At 31.9% G+C, this 9,308-nt stretch overlaps 1 protein-coding gene across 1 annotated transcript in view; it reads left to right on the top strand.

Moving 5' to 3' along the window:
• The window catches only part of LOC114330455 (angiotensin-converting enzyme-like), a 333,944-nt gene that overhangs the window by 210,209 nt on the left and 114,427 nt on the right, over positions 1 to 9,308 (top strand). The window lies entirely within an intron of this gene.

Below are 9,308 nucleotides of genomic sequence, written 5' to 3'. Positions count from 1 at the left end.
ATAAGCTTTGTAGGTACGGATTTTTTTCGGCTGCGTGAATTAACTGTAACAGAAGGTTCTGATGCGGAGGATGGATGTTAAAGATGGTAATGGCAGTATGTAAGTGGTACCACGCGGTTCGTTAATTGCGATTGTGTTTGTGCATGAATAATCATGGCGTTTAGTAATGGTTAGTTAATCAAAATGTAGATAATAATTGTGTTATAGTCTAATGATCTATCAAAATAATGTTTTCATGAATCGTTAGACAATTTTTTGACGGTTATTTTGTTATTTATTTATTGTTTATTGTTTATTATCTTTATATATTTATTTATTGCCATTTTGACATTTTTCAAAAGTCAACAGATTTAAGATTATAGTCCTTATTATTTTTTCTTCTAGATTGTCTTCTAGATTTCGAAATGTTCTTTAGTCCTACAACTCCCTTTTATTTTTTTTGTGGTCCTTAAGCATGTTTATTGCTGTTTTAAATATTATGTGATTGTACAGATTTAAGTCATCTTGCTCTCACTCCCTCTACAGAGAAAAATAACTCATCCTATATACCTAAAAGTAAGAGGATTGCACTCTAGGTGGACCCTTCGCATGTTTTCGAGTACCAGATTACCTGGTATCCTAGCATCTCTGCAAAAAACATTCTGATACAGCTGGAAGTCGTAAACAATACCGTTTTGATAATCGCTAGGGAGAACTTTCGAGCCAGACCAGTACTTGAGATAATTAGATGTATAGTATGGAAACTTTCTATCATCCATTATCTCATTATTTGTATTTTAAAATAGCCATACGTTGGTCTAGTTAGTTTATTAGGTAGTGTGAGGTTTGGTCTATTATGTGCCACTGGTTGGTTATGTACACAGCACCGTATCAATATTTTTTGTAGTTATCATTTTCAAGATGTATAATGGCCCTCTTTCTAATAAGGGAGATGATCTGTTTAGAGAAATCCTACATGGCTGATTAGCTTTTGATGGACTATTTTTGATATTGATTATGAAATTCTTTAAAATTACTTAAGATAAAAGCCTGATACCAGGTCATTGTTATTCAGATACAAGCCAAACGGTTTTCGCTTCCCCTGAGGGGAAAATTCACGCATCCCAGAACATAGAGCGACAAAAGATTGAGCTCTGGTGGGGCCCTATCATTTCTTAAAGAGGTTTCTCCCCCTTCGCACTGTCACTAGTACTTGTAACTTGTAATAGGTACTTACAGTAAGCTTTGTACGTACGAATTTTTTTTCGGCTGCGTGAATTAACTGTAATAGAAGGTTCTGATGCGGAGGATGGATGTTAAAGATGGTAATGGTAGTATGTAAGTGGTACTATGCGGTTCGTTAAGGACATAGGCGCAAAATGTCGCCTGTCAAAATTGTCAATGGTTTTAAATGTATTCATTTTTTTCTATTCCTGAGGAAACTAATAAGTATTTTTGAAAAATTTAAACGCAGAATGAAAGATTACGTTATTACTGAGGACCGAAAGTCCCTGAAAACTTCTATAGTATTTATTTTAATAAGTTACAGGGGTGTTTTTGGTTATTCTAAGGGACTTTCCGCCCTCGGTGTTAATGCAGTATTTCATTCTGCGTTTTAATTTTTCAAAAATATTTATTGGTTTTCTCAGAATTCGACAAAAATGAATAGATTTAAAACACATTGAACATTTTGACAGACGACATTTTGTGCCTATGCCCTTAATTGTGATTGTGTTTGTGCATGAATAAACATGGCGTTTAGTAATGGTTTGTTAATAAAAATGTAGATTATGTATTATAGCCTAATAATCCATTAAAATAATGGTTTTATGAATAATTAGACAATTTTTATGGTTATTTTGTCATTTATTAACTGTCTATTATCTTTATTTACTTACTTATTACCATATTGTACACATTTCTCAAGACATTTAACACATTTAAGATTGTCGTTCTTATTATGTTTTATAATCAAGTATATTCAAATGGGAAATAAGCCACAATTTTACCTAAAAATGATTTTATTAACGTTTCGACGCCCAAGTCGGGTGTCGTTGTCAAAATACAAAATAATTATGTTTTTGATCACATTCGTTTGAGAGTTTTAAATTTTCTTCTATCCTGCAACTTGCTTGTGTTTTTTTTGTGATTGTTTATCATTTTTATTGCGGTGTTAAATATTATGTGGTTGTACAGATTTAAATCATATTACTCTCGTTAATCTCACTCCTTCTAAGGAGAAAATTCACTAATCCTATATACGTAGAATCAAAATAATTGAACTCGATGACGACCCTTTCCATGTTATCGAGCACCAGAGACCTGGTATGTTAGCATATCTGCAACAAAAAATGTTCTGATACATCTGGAAGTAGTGAACAGTACTGCTTTACACTTTACCGTGGTTTTATAAATTTGGTCACCTAGGTATATCTGTTTGATAATCTCTATGGGAATCTTTCGAGCCAGACCAGTAATTGAGATCATTAGATGTATAGTCCGGAAACATTTTATCTTCCATTGTCTCATTATTTGTATTTTAAGATATCCATTAGTTGGTCTAGTTAGTTTATCAGGTAGTGTAAGGTCTGGTCTACTATGGGCCACTGGTTGGTTATGTACACAGTACAGTAACAATATTTTTTCTAATTGTTATTTTCAAGCTGTATCATGGCCCTCTTTATCATAAAGGAAGATGATAGGTCTAGAGAAGTTGATTAGCTTTTGATTGAGTATCTTTCCTATTGAGCATGAAGTTCTTTAAAATTACTTAGGACAAAAGCCAGAAACCAGGTTATTATTATTCAGGTTTAAACCAAACGGCTATGGCTTCCTGTGAGGAGAAAATTCACTAATCCCAGAACATATAGTTGCAAAAATTGAGATCTGGAGGAGCCCTTTCACTTGTTGAAGAGGTTGCTCCCACTTCGCACTGTCACTGGTACCATTTGTAATAGGCACTTACAGTAAGCTTTGTAGGTACGGTTTTTTTTTTGGCTGCGCGTTTTTCGTACGGAGTTTTTTTCGTACTGTAACAGAAGGTTCTGATACAGAGGATGTATGTTAAATATGGTAGTGGCAGTATGTAAGTGGTACTATACGGTTCGTTAATTGTGATTGTGTTTGTGCATGAATAATCATGACATTAAGTGATGGTTTGTTAATCAAATATTATACTTGAATGATCCAACAAAATAATGTATTCATGAATCATTAGACAATTTGTGACGCTATTTTGTCATCTGTTAACTATTTAATATCTTTATATTATTTTGTTTATTGTCTGTTTTGACATTTTTCAAGAGATTTAATACATTTAAGATTATGGATCTTATTACTTTTTACAGCCTTGTCGGCTTCTAGATTTCTAAATATTCTTGTGTCCTACAACTCGCTCTTGTATTTTTTGTGATTCTTTAACATTTTTATTGAGGTTTTAAATATTATGTGATTGTACAGATCATAAGCCACTGTCACTCCATCTCAGATTCACACTTCCAAGATACATAAAATAAGACGGATTGTACTCCGAAAATACCTTTGCCGTGTTATCGGGCACTAGCTGACCTAATATGCTGAAATATGTTCAACAAAATGTTTTGATGAATCTGGACGTCAAGCAGTAGGTACCACTTTTGCATGATCTTAAAGATATTCACCTACAAGTTGTCTGTAGGCCTAGCCTTTTGATATTCCCTAGGGTTGGGCGATCTTTTGAATGAGACCAATACTTGAGAGTTATCGTCTGCAAACTTTATATTCTCCATTGTGTCCTTTTGTGCAGATTAGTTTTATTAAGTGTCTTCACATCAAGAAGCGTAGTTGGCTTAGTTAGTTTATTAGATAATGTAAAGTCCGGACTACTATCCGTGCCACTGGTTGGCTTTGACAGCACGGTAATAAAATTTTTTTTGTTGCTATTTTCAAATGTTTTAAGTATCGTTAAGTATCTATTTATAATACGGCAGATGATCGGTTTAGATAAGTCCTACCTGGTTGATTAGCTCTTGATCCTGGTTGAGTATCTTTCCTACTGGCCCTGACATTTCTTAAAAATACTCTTGCTCCCTCTAAGGGGAAAATTCACTCTTCCCAGATACCGACGGTGTCAAAAGGATTAAGATCTGGTGGGACACTTTCCTTGTTATCTAGTCCTAGGTGACCTGTTACGCCAGATATCCCTCAAAAATGCTCACATACAATATTATTATTATCATTTTGTGTTGTGGATTGGTTTGTTGTTATGAGAATTCTTAGCTTAATATGTTTTATGTTCGCTATTGCATAATATGTGGGGTTGTGAAAAGACAATGTATGCAATGTATGTATTTATGACATTTCTGTTGCATAGTGAAACGCTGCGCATTCTATATACAGTGTGTCTACGTACATAACTTGGAACAATAAGATAAACTTTTATATTATTAATTTTCTACAAAAATATTGCTCATAAAAATTTCTGCAAAGGTCTAAAAGCTCAGATGAAACCAGCAGATATCAATTTTTATCAATCTTATAAGAGGTATGCCCAAAAAAATCAATTTCGCTCAAGAGTAAAGTACTTTTAAATTTCAGAATATCAAAAATTATTATTATAAAAATTAAACTCATCCATTTGTCTACTCGATTGATTATAGCGATTATTTCATCCATAGGAGATTCTGACCAATAGAAAGCTACAGAAATTTAAATTAAACTGATAAGTTTTTTGATAATTGCCCGTCGTCAAGCATATTACGTCAGATGCCCTTCGTTGCTACGAAAAAATACAATCAGTGACATTAATGACAAATGTTTAAAAAATTATAAAAGTGATGACTTTCAACCGTCAAATACATATTTATAACAACTGTGTGTTTAATTGTACTAATTTGTACTTACATAAATAAATTACAATAAAATTTTGATTTTGAACAGTTTTATTCATGAAATAATCGCAACAAATTGCACTCGATCTCTAAAATTTATATAGAATTTTAGAGCTCTTGTGCAATTACTACTGATAATTGCATAGTAGAAATCGAAATTTGCAGTGTTATGTTTTTAATTGTTGAATTTGGCAACCACATACTAACAACAGCTTTCTTTATTTAATATGTCAGTTTGACATTTCATATATTTGCAAACATTTTTCTATAAAAATGTCTCGTTTTGGCAGTGAACCAGTAGAGTCCATTAAAGAAGTTATTTAAGTTATTTATACAGTGCTAGTCAAAAGTCCGTATCCCCTTCGTATCTTTTGAAAGGTTACACCTATAATAGTGAAATTTGGAGGAAGGAAATAAACGGACGTAAGCTTCTGAACTAGTCATGACAGATGACGTAATTATGACAGATGATTTTACAGCGCCACTGTGACAGATAATTTTAAATAGGACCTTATGGCAAGTGATACCTCGTTTCAAAGGTATCGAAAATACCTATTCAGTTTTACTAATTTTGTTTGAGTTTAAGCTAATTTTGATAAATAAATGAATTAAATATAAAATTGTAGTTTCGCATTTAATTAATAAAAATTCAAAATTCCGCATATGATTACTTGTCAAAAAGATTGACGTTGACGTAAAAACTACTAGAGAATTGAAAAACGTCAACTTTTTGACAAAAAACAAACCATAGGCGCACGGTTCTTAGACATTACTACGGTTGCCTAAATCGACTAACCAATGAACATTAAGGGTGAGATTACGTCACGAGAGTTTACTGTCATTTGAATCGTAATATGATTTTTTTCGAATCCTGAGAAAACCAAGTATTTTAGAAAATTTTAAACGCAGGATGCAAGATTACATTATTACCGAGGGCGGAAAGCCCCTTAGAATAAACAAGCAGATTCTATTGAATGAATTATTTGAAACTAAATATCACACTTCTCTTTTATTTTCGGCCCTGTAACTTATTAAAATAAACATTATAGAAGTTTTCTGGGACTTTCAGCCCTCGGTAATAATGTAGTCTTTCATTCTGAGTTTAAATTTTTCAAAAATATTTATTAGTTTTCTCAGGATTCGAAAAAAATGAATACAATTAAAACACATTGAGAATTTTGACATGCGTCAAAGTTTTGCATTAACTCAATGTAAAATTCTGAACTGTTGAATTCCAGCTTCCCTATTAATTATTTTACATCAAAAGGCATTAGAAACTATTTGAAGAGGATTGAAATCTGCATTGAACACAACTTAAAATTGTTCTACGAATTAAATCTATTCCAAAATTTTGTAAAAATGTAATACATTTTAGTTTTCAGCCCAAACTTAGGCCACACACAATGCAATAATGTTCACATTTTTGAACTGTCAATATTTTTATTTTATCATCTATTGTTTAAAAACAATACAGTTGATAAGATACCTTCAGTTGCGGAGAAAGGATTAATAATAAAGATTTTTTTATTCAGTCAATAGTGTGAGCACTGTCATAGTGATGTAACGAATATTCGTATTCGCATTCGCGAATATTCGCATGTTTTTGCATATTCGCATTCGCATCCGCATTCGCGAAATTTGTGCGAATGTTTTGCGAATATGAAAACCAGAAAAAAAAAATAATTTTAAGATACTATTAGGTTAATAAAATCAAAATCTATTCACTTCTCATCTTTTTTTATTAAGAAAAGGTAACTTAACCTCAAACATGCAGCTACTCTCAAATGGAAATATGCAGGACACAACAGCAGACAAAGAGACGGAAGATGGAATGAAGCGATAACTCACTGGAGACCTTGGGACTACAAAAGAGGAAGGGGCAGACCACAGACGAGATGGTCGAATGACCTAAAGGGATACGCAGCGACCAGATCGACAGCATTAGTACTGAACCGAGAACAGTGGAAAAGTAAGGGGGTGGCGTACGTTCAACTTTGGACAAATGAAGGGCAATAGATAGATAGAACTTAACCTTGTATAATCACATTATCAGCCTTCACTTTTTTTTTATTATTTGGTATTACGTAATCAAGCTTAAGATTCAGATTGATTTACACTAAATATCAATTAACTTTTCATTAAAAATTTAGGAAACATTACAAAAATAGAAACAAATTAAAAAAACGACATTCGCATCCGCATTCGCAAATGTCAGTAGCAGATATTCGCATTCGCATTCGTATTCACGAATGTTAAAAAAATGACATTCGTTACATCACTACACTGTCAGTTAAATAGTAACGTGTGGCCTTACTTTTACACGCATACCTATTGTGGCAAATGTATCATATTTTTCAAAATTTTGGAATGCATTTAAATCGTAGAACAATTTTAACTTTTGATTTTAATACAGATTTTAATTCTCTACAAGTATTCTCTCATGACTTTTGATGTAGAATAATTAGGGAAGCAGGAATTCAACAATTCAGAATTTTACATTGAGTTTCCTATGGCCCTTTTTACGATTCACCACCCGGTATAAGATAAAATGTGTACTATTTGTCTTATTATTTCATAAAACACAAATAATATACATATATACACAATAACACACATTCAATGATCGAAAATAATTTAAAAATATGGGAATGTATACTCTTGTGACGTAAAGTCAAAAATATAAGTCTCCCCACCACCGTCGGACAAGACAACCGTAATAAAGTCTAATAACCGTGCCATAGGCGGACATTTGAATTTTTATTAATTAAATGCGAAATGACAATATTATATTTATTTAATTTATACACCAAAATCAAAATCAACTAAAACCCAAAAAAATTAGTATGACTGAATAGGTATTTTGAATACCTTTCAAACGAGGTATCACTTGCCATAAGGTCCCATTTAAAATTATCGGTCACAGTGGCTCTGTAACGTCATCTGTTATAATTAGGTCACCTGTCATGACTAGTTACGAAGCTTACGTCCGTTTATTTCCTCCCTCCAAATTTCACTATTATAGGTATAACCGTTCAAAAAATACGAGGGGGATACGGACTTTTCACTAGCACTGTATAAGCTCATCCAAAGGAATCGGGAATAATGTAAACAATTTTATTATAATTGTGTCTTTAACAATTATTAGATTTTTTAAGATTGGGTTTTGTTTTATTGTTAAATAAATTGTTTAAAAAATTATTATTACTTCATTTGATAGTTTCACTTTCTTCGAGTAATTTTCTCCCTAAATTACACTGTGCATCAAAATATTCAGATAATTTAGTTTTCAATTTTTTAAAAACTCTTTTAAAAACTACTCTCGTTCATTTTAACATTTTGGCGAAAGAACCCGACTCCAAATGAGGAGGGATTTCAATATATGAAAATGAACTCTAGTAGTTTTTAGGCAATATGCTTTCAAGAAAAGTTATCAATAATTTTGATGAAATTATCCTACTAGTTAAAAAAAATTTGCAATTTTTTCTCAAATTACCGATACAAAGATCACTTCACTGAAGGAATTCTGAAAATACGATGCTTTTTGGTTTCCGTTTTAATATTTTGCGATCAAAGATTCTTAATAATTATTCTTTATTATTACTTATAATTTTTTTAAATAATAAAATGAGGTTAGAAAAAATCTGAGGCAAGACAATATGATGAAAATATCTAGAGTAAAAGAAAAAAAGTTTGAAAGTACCTACTCAGAAAGAACATGTCCATTGGAAGAAAAAACATCCACAAACTAATTAATGAAGAAGGACAAATCATTGAAAATCGAGATCAAACTATGAATATATGTAGAGAGTTTATATAAGAAGATCCATAGGCGTAGAAACAGGATCCATAGACCAGATATTCGCATGTAAATACCTAGGTAAAGAGATTCGCACAGAAAAAAATCAGTTGAGCATCTGTGTTGTATAAGACTGATGACATCATGGAGCATGCTTTATTGGGCGTTCATTTGCTCTCTTAAAATAAATTTAACAAGTATAAAATTAACTTAACAACTTCCTCTAATTAGCTTTTTAATTAACGATTTTAAAGCTTTTTTAAAGCCTCATTTAGTCCTTACAGGCCTATTATGTTTTATATAACATATATTCTGATAATTACACACATATTTTAATACGTTCAACTGCGAACTATAATTACCAGTTTATTATTGAGTTTTTAATATGCATATAGTGCTGCATTTTACTGAATAAAGTTCATTGAGAAAATGTGAATGAGAATATTGGTAATAAAATGACACGTGAAGTTCTTGAAATGAGGAAGGGATTTATCCTTGGGTTTTATTCTTTCTAATTAAACAAATACCGCCCCTATTTTCGGTGCAATCCTTATTGCATCTACTTTATTGCAGAATGTTTCCTAAAATCTTCACTCAATCTCATCTGAAATCTTTTCCTTCCTGTCTTGGATTTCTGTGGTCGCCAATTATTTTATTTTTATTCC

This window comes from Diabrotica virgifera, chromosome 1 (assembly GCF_917563875.1).
Source record: "Diabrotica virgifera virgifera chromosome 1, PGI_DIABVI_V3a".
Taxonomy (NCBI): Eukaryota; Metazoa; Arthropoda; class Insecta; order Coleoptera; family Chrysomelidae; genus Diabrotica; species Diabrotica virgifera.
Note: the sequence above shows the minus strand (reverse complement) of the source record. Positions and strands in the feature narration are given on the sequence as shown.